The sequence below is a fragment of the Pseudophryne corroboree genome, chromosome 5 (assembly GCF_028390025.1).
Source record: "Pseudophryne corroboree isolate aPseCor3 chromosome 5, aPseCor3.hap2, whole genome shotgun sequence".
In the NCBI taxonomy this organism is placed as follows: Eukaryota; Metazoa; Chordata; class Amphibia; order Anura; family Myobatrachidae; genus Pseudophryne; species Pseudophryne corroboree.
The window spans coordinates 732,317,051-732,332,267 of NC_086448.1; positions in this window are offsets into that span (position 1 = coordinate 732,317,051).

Consider the following 15,217-nt stretch of genomic DNA (forward strand, 5'->3'; position numbering starts at 1 on the left):
TTTTGCTGCAGGAGTGCCACTGCCAGTGTGACTAGTGACCAGTGACCTGACCACCAGTATATATAATATTAGTAGTATACTATCTCTTTATCAACCAGTCTATATTAGCAGCAGACACAGTACAGTGCGGTAGTTCACGGCTGTGGCTACCTCTGTGTCGGCACTCGGCAGCCCGTCCATAATTGTATATACCACCTAACCGTGGTTTTTTTTTCTTTCTTTATACATACATACTAGTTACGAGTATACTATCTCTTTATCAACCAGTCTATATATTAGCAGCAGACACAGTACAGTGCGGTAGTTCACGGCTGTGGCTACCTCTGTGTCGGCACTCGGCAGCCCGTCCATAATTGTATATACCACCTAACCGTGGTTTTTTTTTCTTTCTTTATACATACATACTAGTTACGAGTATACTATCTCTTTATCAACCAGTCTATATATTAGCAGCAGACACAGTACAGTGCGGTAGTTCACGGCTGTGGCTACCTCTGTGTCGGCACTCGGCAGCCCGTCCATAATTGTATATACCACCTAACCGTGGTTTTTTTTTCTTTCTTTATACATACATACTAGTTACGAGTATACTATCTCTTTATCAACCAGTCTATATATTAGCAGCAGACACAGTACAGTGCGGTAGTTCACGGCTGTGGCTACCTCTGTGTCGGCACTCGGCAGCCCGTCCATAATTGTATATACCACCTAACCGTGGTTTTTTTTTCTTTCTTTATACATACATACTAGTTACGAGTATACTATCTCTTTATCAACCAGTCTATATATTAGCAGCAGACACAGTACAGTGCGGTAGTTCACGGCTGTGGCTACCTCTGTGTCGGCACTCGGCAGCCCGTCCATAATTGTATATACCACCTAACCGTGGTTTTTTTTTCTTTCTTTATACATACATACTAGTTACGAGTATACTATCTCTTTATCAACCAGTCTATATATTAGCAGCAGACACAGTACAGTGCGGTAGTTCACGGCTGTGGCTACCTCTGTGTCGGCACTCGGCAGCCCGTCCATAATTGTATATACCACCTAACCGTGGTTTTTTTTTCTTTCTTTATACATACATACTAGTTACGAGTATACTATCTCTTTATCAACCAGTCTATATATTAGCAGCAGACACAGTACAGTGCGGTAGTTCACGGCTGTGGCTACCTCTGTGTCGGCACTCGGCAGCCCGTCCATAATTGTATATACCACCTAACCGTGTTTTTTTTTTCTTTCTTTATACATACATACTAGTTACGAGTATACTATCTCTTTATCAACCAGTCTATATATTAGCAGCAGACACAGTACAGTGCGGTAGTTCACGGCTGTGGCTACCTCTGTGTCGGCACTCGGCAGCCCGTCCATAATTGTATATACCACCTAACCGTGGTTTTTTTTTCTTTCTTTATACATACATACTAGTTACGAGTATACTATCTCTTTATCAACCAGTCTATATATTAGCAGCAGACACAGTACAGTGCGGTAGTTCACGGCTGTGGCTACCTCTGTGTCGGCACTCGGCAGCCCGTCCATAATTGTATATACCACCTAACCGTGGTTTTTTTTTCTTTCTTTATACATACATACTAGTTACGAGTATACTATCTCTTTATCAACCAGTCTATATATTAGCAGCAGACACAGTACAGTGCGGTAGTTCACGGCTGTGGCTACCTCTGTGTCGGCACTCGGCAGCCCGTCCATAATTGTATATACCACCTAACCGTGGTTTTTTTTTCTTTCTTTATACATACATACTAGTTACGAGTATACTATCTCTTTATCAACCAGTCTATATATTAGCAGCAGACACAGTACAGTGCGGTAGTTCACGGCTGTGGCTACCTCTGTGTCGGCACTCGGCAGCCCGTCCATAATTGTATACTAGTATCCAATCCATCCATCTCCATTGTTTACCTGAGGTGCCTTTTAGTTGTGCCTATTAAAATATGGAGAACAAAAATGTTGAGGTTCCAAAATTAGGGAAAGATCAAGATCCACTTCCACCTCGTGCTGAAGCTGCTGCCACTAGTCATGGCCGAGACGATGAAATGCCAGCAACGTCGTCTGCCAAGGCCGATGCCCAATGGCATAGTACAGAGCATGTCAAAACCAAAACACCAAATATCAGTAAAAAAAGGACTCCAAAACCTAAAATAAAATTGTCGGAGGAGAAGCGTAAACTTGCCAATATGCCATTTACCACACGGAGTGGCAAGGAACGGCTGAGGCCCTGGCCTATGTTCATGGCTAGTGGTTCAGCTTCACATGAGGATGGAAGCACTCAGCCTCTCGCTAGAAAACTGAAAAGACTCAAGCTGGCAAAAGCACCGCAAAGAACTGTGCGTTCTTTGAAATCCCAAATCCACAAGGAGAGTCCAATTGTGTCGGTTGCGATGCCTGACCTTCCCAACACTGGACGTGAAGAGCATGCGCCTTCCACCATTTGCACGCCCCCTGCAAGTGCTGGAAGGAGCACCCGCAGTCCAGTTCCTGATAGTCAGATTGAAGATGTCAGTGTTGAAGTACACCAGGATGAGGAGGATATGGGTGTTGCTGGCGCTGGGGAGGAAATTGACCAGGAGGATTCTGATGGTGAGGTGGTTTGTTTAAGTCAGGCACCCGGGGAGACACCTGTTGTCCGTGGGAGGAATATGGCCGTTGACATGCCAGGTGAAAATACCAAAAAAATCAGCTCTTCGGTGTGGAGGTATTTCACCAGAAATGCGGACAACAGGTGTCAAGCCGTGTGTTCCCTTTGTCAAGCTGTAATAAGTAGGGGTAAGGACGTTAACCACCTCGGAACATCCTCCCTTATACGTCACCTGCAGCGCATTCATAATAAGTCAGTGACAAGTTCAAAAACTTTGGGTGACAGCGGAAGCAGTCCACTGACCAGTAAATCCCTTCCTCTTGTAACCAAGCTCACGCAAACCACCCCACCAACTCCCTCAGTGTCAATTTCCTCCTTCCCCAGGAATGCCAATAGTCCTGCAGGCCATGTCACTGGCAATTCTGACGAGTCCTCTCCTGCCTGGGATTCCTCCGATGCATCCTTGCGTGTAACGCCTACTGCTGCTGGCGCTGCTGTTGTTGCCGCTGGGAGTCGATGGTCATCCCAGAGGGGAAGTCGTAAGCCCACTTGTACTACTTCCAGTAAGCAATTGACTGTTCAACAGTCCTTTGCGAGGAAGATGAAATATCACAGCAGTCATCCTACTGCAAAGCGGATAACTGAGTCCTTGACAACTATGTTGGTGTTAGACGTGCGTCCGGTATCCGCCGTTAGTTCACAGGGAACTAGACAATTTATTGAGGCAGTGTGCCCCCGTTACCAAATACCATCTAGGTTCCACTTCTCTAGGCAGGCGATACCGAGAATGTACACGGACGTCAGAAAAAGACTCACCAGTGTCCTAAAAAATGCAGTTGTACCCAATGTCCACTTAACCACGGACATGTGGACAAGTGGAGCAGGGCAGGGTCAGGACTATATGACTGTGACAGCCCACTGGGTAGATGTATGGACTCCCGCCGCAAGAACAGCAGCGGCGGCACCAGTAGCAGCATCTCGCAAACGCCAACTCTTTCCTAGGCAGGCTACGCTTTGTATCACCGCTTTCCAGAATACGCACACAGCTGAAAACCTCTTACGGCAACTGAGGAAGATCATCGCGGAATGGCTTACCCCAATTGGACTCTCCTGTGGATTTGTGGCATCGGACAACGCCAGCAATATTGTGTGTGCATTAAATATGGGCAAATTCCAGCACGTCCCATGTTTTGCACATACCTTGAATTTGGTGGTGCAGAATTTTTTAAAAAACGACAGGGGCGTGCAAGAGATGCTGTCGGTGGCCAGAAAAATTGCGGGACACTTTCGGCGTACAGGCACCACGTACAGAAGACTGGAGCACCACCAAAAACTACTGAACCTGCCCTGCCATCATCTGAAGCAAGAAGTGGTAACGAGGTGGAATTCAACCCTCTATATGCTTCAGAGGTTGGAGGAGCAGCAAAAGGCCATTCAAGCCTATACAATTGAGCACGATATAGTAGGTGGAATGCACCGGTCTCAAGTGCAGTGGAGAATGATTTCAACGTTGTGCAAGGTTCTGATGCCCTTTGAACTTGCCACACGTGAAGTCAGTTCAGACACTGCCAGCCTGAGTCAGGTCATTCCCCTCATCAGGCTTTTGCAGAAGAAGCTGGAGGCATTGAAGAAGGAGCTAAAAGGGAGCGATTCCGCTAGGCATGTGGGACTTGTGGATGCAGCCCTTAATTCGCTTAACAAGGATTCACGGGTGGTCAATCTGTTGAAATCAGAGCACTACATTTTGGCCACCGTGCTCGATCCTAGATTTAAAGCCTACCTTGGATCTCTCTTTCCGGCAGACACAGGTCTGCTGGGGTTGAAAGACCTGCTGGTGACAAAATTGTCAAGTCAAGCGGAACGCGACCTGTCAACATCTCCTCCTTCACATTCTCCCGCAACTGGGGGTGCGAGGAAAAGGCTCAGAATTCCGAGCCCACCCGCTGGCGGTGATGCAGGGCAGTCTGGAGCGACTGCTGATGCTGACATCTGGTCCGGACTGAAGGACCTGACAACGATTACGGACATGTCGTCTACTGTCACTGCATATGATTCTCTCAACATTGATAGAATGGTGGAGGATTATATGAGTGACCGCATCCAAGTAGGCACGTCACACAGTCCGTACTTATACTGGCAGGAAAAAGAGGCAATTTGGAGGCCCTTGCACAAACTGGCTTTATTCTACCTAAGTTGCCCTCCCACAAGTGTGTACTCCGAAAGAGTGTTTAGTGCCGCCGCTCACCTTGTCAGCAATCGGCGTACGAGGTTACATCCAGAAAATGTGGAGAAGATGATGTTCATTAAAATGAATTATAATCAATTCCTCCGCGGAGACATTGACCAGCAGCAATTGCCTCCACAAAGTACACAGGGAGCTGAGATGGTGGATTCCAGTGGGGACGAATTGATAATCTGTGAGGAGGGGGATGTACACGGTGATATATCGGAGGGTGAAGATGAGGTGGACATCTTGCCTCTGTAGAGCCAGTTTGTGCAAGGAGAGATTAATTGCTTCTTTTTTGGGGGGGGTCCAAACCAACCCGTCATATCAGTCACAGTCGTGTGGCAGACCCTGTCACTGAAATGATGGGTTGGTTAAAGTGTGCATGTCCTGTTTTGTTTATACAACATAAGGGTGGGTGGGAGGGCCCAAGGACAATTCCATCTTGCACCTCTTTTTTCTTTTCTTTTTCTTTGCATCATGTGCTGATTGGGGAGGGTTTTTTGGAAGGGACATCCTGCGTGACACTGCAGTGCCACTCCTAGATGGGCCCGGTGTTTGTGTCGGCCACTAGGGTCGCTAATCTTACTCACACAGTCAGCTACCTCATTGCGCCTCTTTTTTTCTTTGCGTCATGTGCTGTTTGGGGAGGGTTTTTTGGAAGGGACATCCTGCGTGACACTGCAGTGCCACTCCTAGATGGGCCCGGTGTTTGTGTCGGCCACTAGGGTCGCTAATCTTACTCACACAGCTACCTCATTGCGCCTCTTTTTTTCTTTGCGTCATGTGCTGTTTGGGGAGGGTTTTTTGGAAGGGACATCCTGCGTGACACTGCAGTGCCACTCCTAGATGGGCCCGGTGTTTGTGTCGGCCACTAGGGTCGCTAATCTTACTCACACAGCTACCTCATTGCGCCTCTTTTTTTCTTTGCGTCATGTGCTGTTTGGGGAGGGTTTTTTGGAAGGGACATCCTGCGTGACACTGCAGTGCCACTCCTAGATGGGCCCGGTGTTTGTGTCGGCCACTAGGGTCGCTAATCTTACTCACACAGCTACCTCATTGCGCCTCTTTTTTTCTTTGCGTCATGTGCTGTTTGGGGAGGGTTTTTTGGAAGGGACATCCTGCGTGACACTGCAGTGCCACTCCTAGATGGGCCCGGTGTTTGTGTCGGCCACTAGGGTCGCTTATCTTACTCACACAGCGACCTCGGTGCAAATTTTAGGACTAAAAATAATATTGTGAGGTGTGAGGTATTCAGAATAGACTGAAAATGAGTGTAAATTATGGTTTTTGAGGTTAATAATACTTTGGGATCAAAATGACCCCCAAATTCTATGATTTAAGCTGTTTTTTAGTGTTTTTTGAAAAAAACACCCGAATCCAAAACACACCCGAATCCGACAAAAAAAATTCGGTGAGGTTTTGCCAAAACGCGGTCGAACCCAAAACACGGCCGCGGAACTGAACCCAAAACCAAAACACAAAACCCGAAAAATTCAGGCGCTCATCTCTACTTCCTGTCAATCACACTACGATCACCAGAACGATGAAAATGCTTCGTAATGCGGTGAGTAAAATACCTAACTTTTGTGAAAAATAACTAAGCGCATGCGCTCTGCGAACCTTGCGCATGCGCAGTAAGCGACTAATCGCAATATAGCGAAAATTGGCAATGAGCGAACAACTCGGAATGAGGGCCCATGAGCACTGCAGGGGAGGCAGATATAACATGTGCAGAAAGAGTTAGATTTGGGTGGGTTATTTTATTTCTGTGCAGGGTAAATACTGGCTGCTTTATTTCTACACTGCAAATTAGATTGCAGATTGAACACATCACACCCAAATCTAACTCTCTCTGCACATGTTAAATCTGCCTCCCCTGCAGTGCACATAATTTTGCCCAACTGCTAACAAAATTCCTGCTGCGATCAACTTGAAATTACCCCCTATATCTGGCTTGGTGGTCGGTTTACACATTACACAATCTCCACATCTATAAAACCTTTATTTCGATCTATTCTATTCATTGTTTCTGGGAGGCTGCTCCTTACCAAGCTATTCTTAAGGGACTTGGCTCTTCTATATATGAAGAGCGTTTTTTTGGGGGAGGCTTTTCCCTAAGACAGGATCATCTAAAAGTAGATCCCAATTCTTTCTGAATACATGTTCAACTTTATAAAATGGGCTCCATATTGTGTAGAAAAAGCCCATTGATGTTCCGTGGTTTTCTCTACTTTGTTCTTTTTTTCTATAAGGAGTTCTTTCCTCTCTATTGTGTCTACTTTTCTTTTTGCATCTGTGAGTGTTTCTTCAGAGTATCCCTTTTCCTTAAATCTTGTTGTCATTTCCTCTAACTGTGATTGAAGGACATCGTTTTTAGAACAATTCCTTTTCAGACGTTTGTATTGTCCTAGAGGTATATTTTCTAACCAGCGTGTTTTGTAAAAGCAATTTTGGCGCCTTTTGTGATGTCATTTCTGGTGGAAAGGAGGAATTAGAGGATCATTAGAGGGGCTGTTTAAACCCCAGAAGGAGGAAGCAGGATATCCACACTTGAGAAAGGTTTTGATACCGAAACGCGTTGTTTGGACAGACTGATTAGACTGTGGAAACAGGAGGAAGAATCTATCTGGAGGGTTGAACAAAGTCATCTGTGGTGGTGCCGAGCTTTTTGCCCGGACCTCACATGCTTCACCAGCTAGCCCACTGCACCACCGAGACATGGTGAGAGATTTACCCTGACCAGAGACTTGATATTCCCTCATACTGTGTCATTGGTCCCATTTGGTATACAGTCAAATTTGATGTTTATTTTTATTTAATTTTAAATCAATGTTTTTATCATGTTATACAATTGTATATATAAAAAAAAATAATTATGAATTCAACCCATTCCTGTGGAGAATTATTGATTTATGAGAACCCCTGGAGTGTTTTAGCGCCAACTATTAAAACCCACCGCACACCAATAGTTGCCATCCTCACAGTGGCAGGAGGTATTGGATACGACACAGGGTTACCTGTACTACTAAATTTATCATTTATCTCCTGTCCCTGCGGATTATGCTATGTTGGGAAGACCGACCGTACCCTGCGTGAACGCATAGCCAGTCATAAATCTGCCGTTCGGGCTGCACTGATTAATGGCCGGAGCGATTAGCTGGTGGCATGACATTTTTTGACAGCTATGTCTGGCTGTCATGCGCTATATCATCATTGATCATGTGCCACCTATGTTAAGGGGTGGTAACAGATCCTTATGGTTATTAGAGAAGGAGTCCCGGTGGATACATGAATTAGGCACCCTGTCCCCCGGTGGACTGAATGAGACACTGGGGCTGCATTGTTTTTTGTAATTCCAACTTTGGTTATTATCCCTAGTTTCAATGGTATATTTCGCCTATGGGTTTGCTTCTTGTACCTGCATTTAACACATTTTGGCACTACCATAAATTGTTCTTTGAATAAACACATGATATTATTCACTATTTTATGACTCTAATTAAAGTATTTATATGCTTCCTTATTACTTCTCTGTATGTATTGATTCGTATAATGTATACTGGCCCTCATTCCGAGTTGTTCGCTCGGTATTTTTCATCGCATCGCAGTGAAAATCCGCTTAGTACGCATGCGCAATGTTCGCACTGCGACTGCGCCAAGTAACTTTACTATGATGAAAGTATTTTTACTCACGGCTTTTTCTTCGCTCCGGCGATCGTAATGTGATTGACAGGAAATGGGTGTTACTGGGCGGAAACACGGCGTTTCAGGGGCGTGTGGCTGAAAACGCTACCGTTTCCGGAAAAAACGCAGGAGTGGCCGGGGAAACGGTGGGAGTGCCTGGGCGAACGCTGGGTGTGTTTGTGACGTCAACCAGGAACGACAAGCACTGAAATGATCGCACAGGCAGAGTAAGTCTGGAGCTACTCTGAAACTGCTAAGTAGTTAGTAATCGCAATATTGCGAATACATCGGTCGCAATTTTAAGAAGCTAAGATTCACTCCCAGTAGGCGGCGGCTTAGCGTGTGTAACTCTGCTAAAATCGCCTTGCGACCGATCAACTCGGAATGAGGGCCACTGTGATTAATTGGAGTTTGTTTGCAGCCATCATATGTATTTGTATTTATATGTTTTGTATTCACTTAGGTAACTATGGATATGGGCGAGGTATGGTGACGTCACCTGTGGGCATAACGGACCCACGCCGTCTGGCATCCTCACGTGTGCTGGACAATCTCTTTAAAGGTATTGTTTTTTCACTTATCTGTATCCTGTTGACGAGATGGATTAAATCCCGAAACGTTGATTGAAATCCTGCTGCTCCTGTGGTTATTATCCGAGTGCCGTCTACAGTGTTTGATATATATATATATATATATATATATATTGGAGATGAGCGGGTTCGGTTCGTCGAGATCCGAACCCCCCCGAACTTCACCTATTTTACACGGGTCTGAGGCAGCCTCGGTTCTTCCCGTCTTGCTTGGTTAACACGAACACGGGTCGGATTCTCGCGAGATTCGTATTCTATATAAAGAGCCGCACGTCGCCGCCATTTTCACTCGTGCATTGGAGATTGAACGGAGAGGACGTGGCTGCGTTCTCTCCCTGAAAAGCTCCATATCTGTGCTCAGTGTTCTGAAAATATCTCTGCTCAGTGTGCTGCAAATATCTGTGCTCAGTGTGCTGCAAATATCTACGTTCTCTGCCTGAAAAGCTCCATATCTGTGCTCAGTGTGCTGCATTTTGGTGACCAACAGTATATAGTTGTACAGTACAGTAGGCCATTGCTGTATCTTGCAGCTCTGTGTCACTGCAAGTATCCATTCCATATCTGTGCTGCATTTTTGTGAGCAGTATATACATACCTCCCAACTGTCCCGATTTTCGCGGGACAGTCCCGTTTTTTGTGGACTGTCCCGCTGTCCCACCCGCGGGCCGCAGTGTCCCGCGGTGGGGGGGGGGGGCAGTTGGGAGGCTCCTGCACGCGCTGCTCTGCTTAGCAGAGCAGCGATTAATAGACGATGTGCGCATGCGCACAGCGTCTATTCAGTGCAGACAGAGGGAGAGAGGGCATGCCAGCAGCTCACGGAGCGCTGGGCATGCCCCCTCAATGACGAAATCGGGGCGTGGCTCGCGATCGCGGGTCCTCCCGCGAGGCCACGCCCCCTTTTCCATAGGCCACTCCCCTTTTTCTGGAGCGCGCGCGGCTTCGCCGCGCGTATGTCCCTCTTTACAAGCGGCTAAAGTTGGGAGGTATGGTATATATAGTATTACACTGCAGCATTTTGGTGACCAACAGTATATAGTTGTACAGTACAGTAGGCCATTGCTGTATCTTGCAGCTCTGTGTCACTGCAAGTATCCATTCCATATCTGTGCTGCATTTTTGTGAGCAGTATATATAGTAGTACAGTGCAGCATTTTGGTGACCAACAGTATATAGTTGTACAGTACCAGGGGAGGAACCAGAAGAAAATGAAAGGGGGGGCACCATGATAGGGGAACGGCAATAGTTATATTTACATGCACCTAAGGCATGCATGCTCCCAGATAAGAGGAGTGGTATCACAGGGTGTGTGGTTTCACAGAATACGCCATCAGGTAAATGGTAATGAATGGCTGTAGGAGCGCATACCTGCTGGTTTATTGCCAATGTTTCACCTTGATGAAAAGGCTGATTGGGCCTTGAAATATTGGTCACTGGTTTTATTAGTTATCGGAGCCTGGAAGGCACCCCAGCACTATATAATTATTATAGTTTTTAGTTGGTGGTGGCAGGTGCAGCATACCTTGTTTTGGGCACTGCACTGAGACTCAGACTGCAGGACATGAACTGCCCATCTTTGATTAGCAGAAGCAGCCAGCTGGATCTCCAACAAAAAGCATAAGACATCTGCAGGACAGCCCTGTCACAATCACACGGGCCGCCTTCTCAAAGCTGAGGCTGAGTTTGACTGCACCTAGCATGGTGGTAAAGGAAGTGGAGGAGGAAGTGCTGGGAAACTGTGCGGTGCAGTGAGGGCTAATGAAGCCTTCTGCGCTGTCATAAGTAACAGTCTTACTCAATGCTGGCATTTGAACCCCGCGCCTGGGCTGGACTCTGGCCAGCTGGCAGTGGGGGAGGTAGGTTGCAGTGTGAGCAGGGGGCCTCCCCATTGGTTACCACACAGACTTACTGTTAGAGCCGCGTCGGGTCCTAGTGCCTGCCGGCTCTTTTATCAAATCTGACTGATGGAAATAGCAGTAGTGCTGCTGCTGTTCTCCCTTTGAAACAAAAAAAGAAGTCAGAAATGACAGGGGGCACAGGCCCGAATGCCCTTCCCCCCTGGATCCGCCTATGCACAGTACAGTAGGCCATTGCTATTGATATAATAATATTACCGGCATATAATTCCACACATTAAAAAATGTAGAACAAAAATATAGAGGGTGAAATAGGGAAAGATCAAGATCCACTTCCACCTAGTGCTGAAGCTGCTGCCACTAGTCATGGCAGAGACGATTCAATGCCATCAACGTCGTCTGCCAAGGCCGATGCCCAATGTCATAGTAGAGAGCATGTAAAATCCAAAAAACTAAAGTTCAGTAAAATGACCCAAAAATCTAAATTTAAAGCGTCTGAGCAGAAGCGTAAATTTGCCAATATGCCATTTACGACACGGAGTGGCAAGGAACGGCTGAGGCCCTGGCTTATGTTAATGGTTAGTGGTTCAGCTTCACATGAGGATGGAAGCACTCATCCTCCTGCTAGAAAACTGAAAAGAGTACAGATGGCAAAAGCACAGCAAAGAACTGTGCGTACTTCTAAATCACAAATCCCCAAGGAGAGTTCAATTGTGTTGGTTGCTATGCCTGACCTTCCCAACACTGGACGGGAAGAGGTGGCTCCTTCCACCATTTGCACGCCTCCTGGAAGTGCTGGAAGGAGCACCCACAGTCCAGTTCCTGATAATCAAATTGAAGATGTCACTGTTGAAGTACACCAGGATGAGTATATGGGTGTTGCTGGCGCTGAGGAGGAAATTGACAAGGATTCTGATGGTGAGGTGGTTTGTTTAATTCAGGCACCCGGGGAGACACCTGTTGCCCATGGGATGAATATGGCCATTGACATGCCTGGTTAAATTACAAAAAAAATCACCTCTTCGGTGTGGAATTATTTTAACAGAAATGCTGACAACAGGTGTCAAGCCATGTGTTGCCTTTGTCAAGCTGTAATAAATTGGGGTAAGGACGTTAACCACCTAGGAACATCCTCCCTTATACGTCACCTGGAGCGCATTCATCAGAAGTCATTGACAAGCTCAAAAATTTTGGGTGACAGCGGAAGCAGTCCACTGACAACTAAATCCCTTCTTCCTCTTGTACCCAAGTCCGGCAACTCCCTCAGTGTCAATTTCCTCCTTAGACAGGAACGCCAATAGTCCTGCAGGCTATGTCACTGGCAAGTCTGACGAGTCCTCTCCAGACTGGGATTCCTCCAATGGATCCTTGAGTGGAACGCTTACTGCTGCTGGCGCAGCTGTTGTTGCTGCTGGGAGTCGATCGTCATCCCAGAGGGGAAGTCGGAAGACCACTTGTACTACTTCCAGTAAGCAATTGACTGTCCAAGGAAGATGAAATATCACAGCAGTCATCCTGCTGCAAAGCGGATAACTCAGGCCTTGGCAGCTGTGTTGGTGTTAAACGTGTGTCCGGTATTCACCGTTAATTCACAGGGACTTAGAGAATTTCTTGAGGTAGTGTGTCCCCGGTACCAAATCCCATCTAGGTTCCACTTCTCTAGGCAGGCGATACCGAGAATGTACACAGACGTCAGAAAAAGACTCACCAGTGTCCTAAAAAATGCAGTTGTACCCAATGTCCACTTAACCACGGACATGTGGACAAGTGGAGCAGGGCAGACTCAGGACTATATGACTGTGGCAGCCCACTGGGTAGATGTATTGCCTCCCGCAGCAACAACAGCAGCAGCGGCACCAGTAGCCGCATCTCGCAAACGCCAACTCATTCCTAGGTAGGCTACGCTTTGTATCATTGCTTTCCATAAGAGGCACACAGCTGACAACCTCTTACGGAAACTGAGGAACATCATCGCAGATTGGCTTACCCCAATTGGACTCTCCTGGGGATTTGTGACATCGGACAACGCCACCAATATTGTGCGTGCGTTACATGTGGGAAAATTCCAGCACGTCCCATGTTTTGCACATACAATTAATTTGCTGGTGAAGAATTTTTTTAAAAATGACAGGGGCGTGCAAGAGATGCTGTCGGTGGCCCGAAGAATTGCGGGCCACTTTCGGCATTCAGCCACCGCGTGCCAAAGACTGGAGCACCAGCAAACACTCCTGAACCTGCCCCTCCATCAGCTGAAGCAAGAGGTGATAACGAGGTGGAATTCAACCCTCTATATGCTTCAGAGGATGGAGGAGCAGCAAAAGGCCATTCAAGCCTATACATCTGCCTATGGTATAGGCAAAGGAGGGGGAATGCACCTGACTCAAGCGCAGTGGAGAATGATTTCAACGTTGTGCAAGGTTCTGCAACCCTTTGAACTTGCCACACGTGAAGTCAGTTCAGACACTGCCAGCCTGAGTCAGGTCATTCCCCTCATCAGGCTTTTGCAGAAGCAGCTGGAGACATTGAAGGAGGAGCTAAGACGGAGCGATTCCGCTAGGCATGTGGGCCTTGTGGATGGAGCCCTTAATTCGCTTAACCAGGATTCACGGGTGGTCAATCTGTTGAAATCAGAGCACTACATTTTGGCCACTGTGCTCGATCTTAGATTTAAAGCCTACGTTGTATCTCTCTTTCCGGCAGACACAAGTCTGCAGAGGTTCCAAGACCTGCTGGTGAGAAAATTGTCAAGTCAAGCGGAACGTGACCCATCAACAGCTCCTCCTTCACATTCTCCCGCAACTGGGGCTGCGAGGAAAAGGATAAGAATTCCGAGCCCACCCGCAGGCAGTGATGTAGGGCAGTCAGGAGCGAGTGCTGACATCTAGTCCGGCCTGAAGGACCTGCCAACGATTACTGACATGTCGTCTACTGTCACTGCATGTTTCTGTCACCATTGAAAGAATGGTGGAGGATTATATGAGTGACCGCATCCAAGTAGGCACGTCAGACAGTCCGTACGTATACTGGCAGGAAAAAAGAGGCAATTTGGAGGCCCTTGCGCAAACTGGCTTTATTTTACCTAAGTTGCCCCCCCCCCCTCCAGTGTGTACTCCAAAAGAGTGTTAAGTGCAGCCGGTCACCTTGTCAGCGATCGACGTACGAGGTTACTTCCACAAAATGTGGAGAAGATGATGTTCATCAAAATTAATTATAATCAATTCCTCCGTGGAGACATTCACCAGCAATTGCCTCCAGAAAATACACAGGGACCTGTAATGGTGGATTCCAGTGGGGACGAATTAATACTCTGTGAGGAGGGGGATGTACATAGTGAAAGGGGTGAGGAATCGGAGGATGATGATGAGGTCGACATCTTGCCTCTGTAGAGCCAGTTTGAGCAAGGAGACATTGATTGCTTCTTTTTTTGGTGGGGCCCAAACCACCAGTCATTTCAGCCACAGTCGTGTGGCAGACCCTGTGGCTGAAATGATGGGTTTGTTAAAGTGTGCATGTCCTGTTTATACAACATAAGGGTGGGTGGGAGGGCCCAAGGACAATTCCATCTTGCACCTCTTTTTTTTTTTATTTATCTTTGCATCATATGATGTTTAGGGCCAATTTTTATAAGTGCCATCCTGTCTGACACTGCAGTGCCACTCCTAGATGGGCCAGGTGTTTGTGCCGCCCTCTTGGGTCGCTTAGCTTAGTTATCCAGCGACCTCGGTGCAAATGTTAGGACTAAAAATAGTATTGTGAGGTCTGAGGTGTTCAGAATAGACTGGAAATAAGTGGAAATTATGGTTATTGAGGCTAATAATACTATAGGATCAAAATTACCCCCAAATTCTATGATTTAAGCTGTTTTTGAGGGTTTTGTTTTAAAAAAACACCCCAATCCAAAACACACCCCAATCCGACAAAAGATTTTCAGGGAGGTTTTGCCAAAATGCATCCAAATCCAAAACACGGCTGCTGAACCGAATCCAAAACCAAAACACAAAACCCGAAAAATTTCCGGTGCACATCTCTAATATCTATATGTGTGCGTATATATGGGTGTGTATATATATATATATATATATATATATAGGTTGAGTATCCCTCAGTTGAGTATATATACAGGTTGAATATCCCCTGTCCAAAATTCAAAATCCCTCATTTTTGGGTCCCATACTGAGATAATGACATATATATTATATATATTATATGTGTAGATATAAGTAGATGAATTACATATATAATATGTCATTATCTC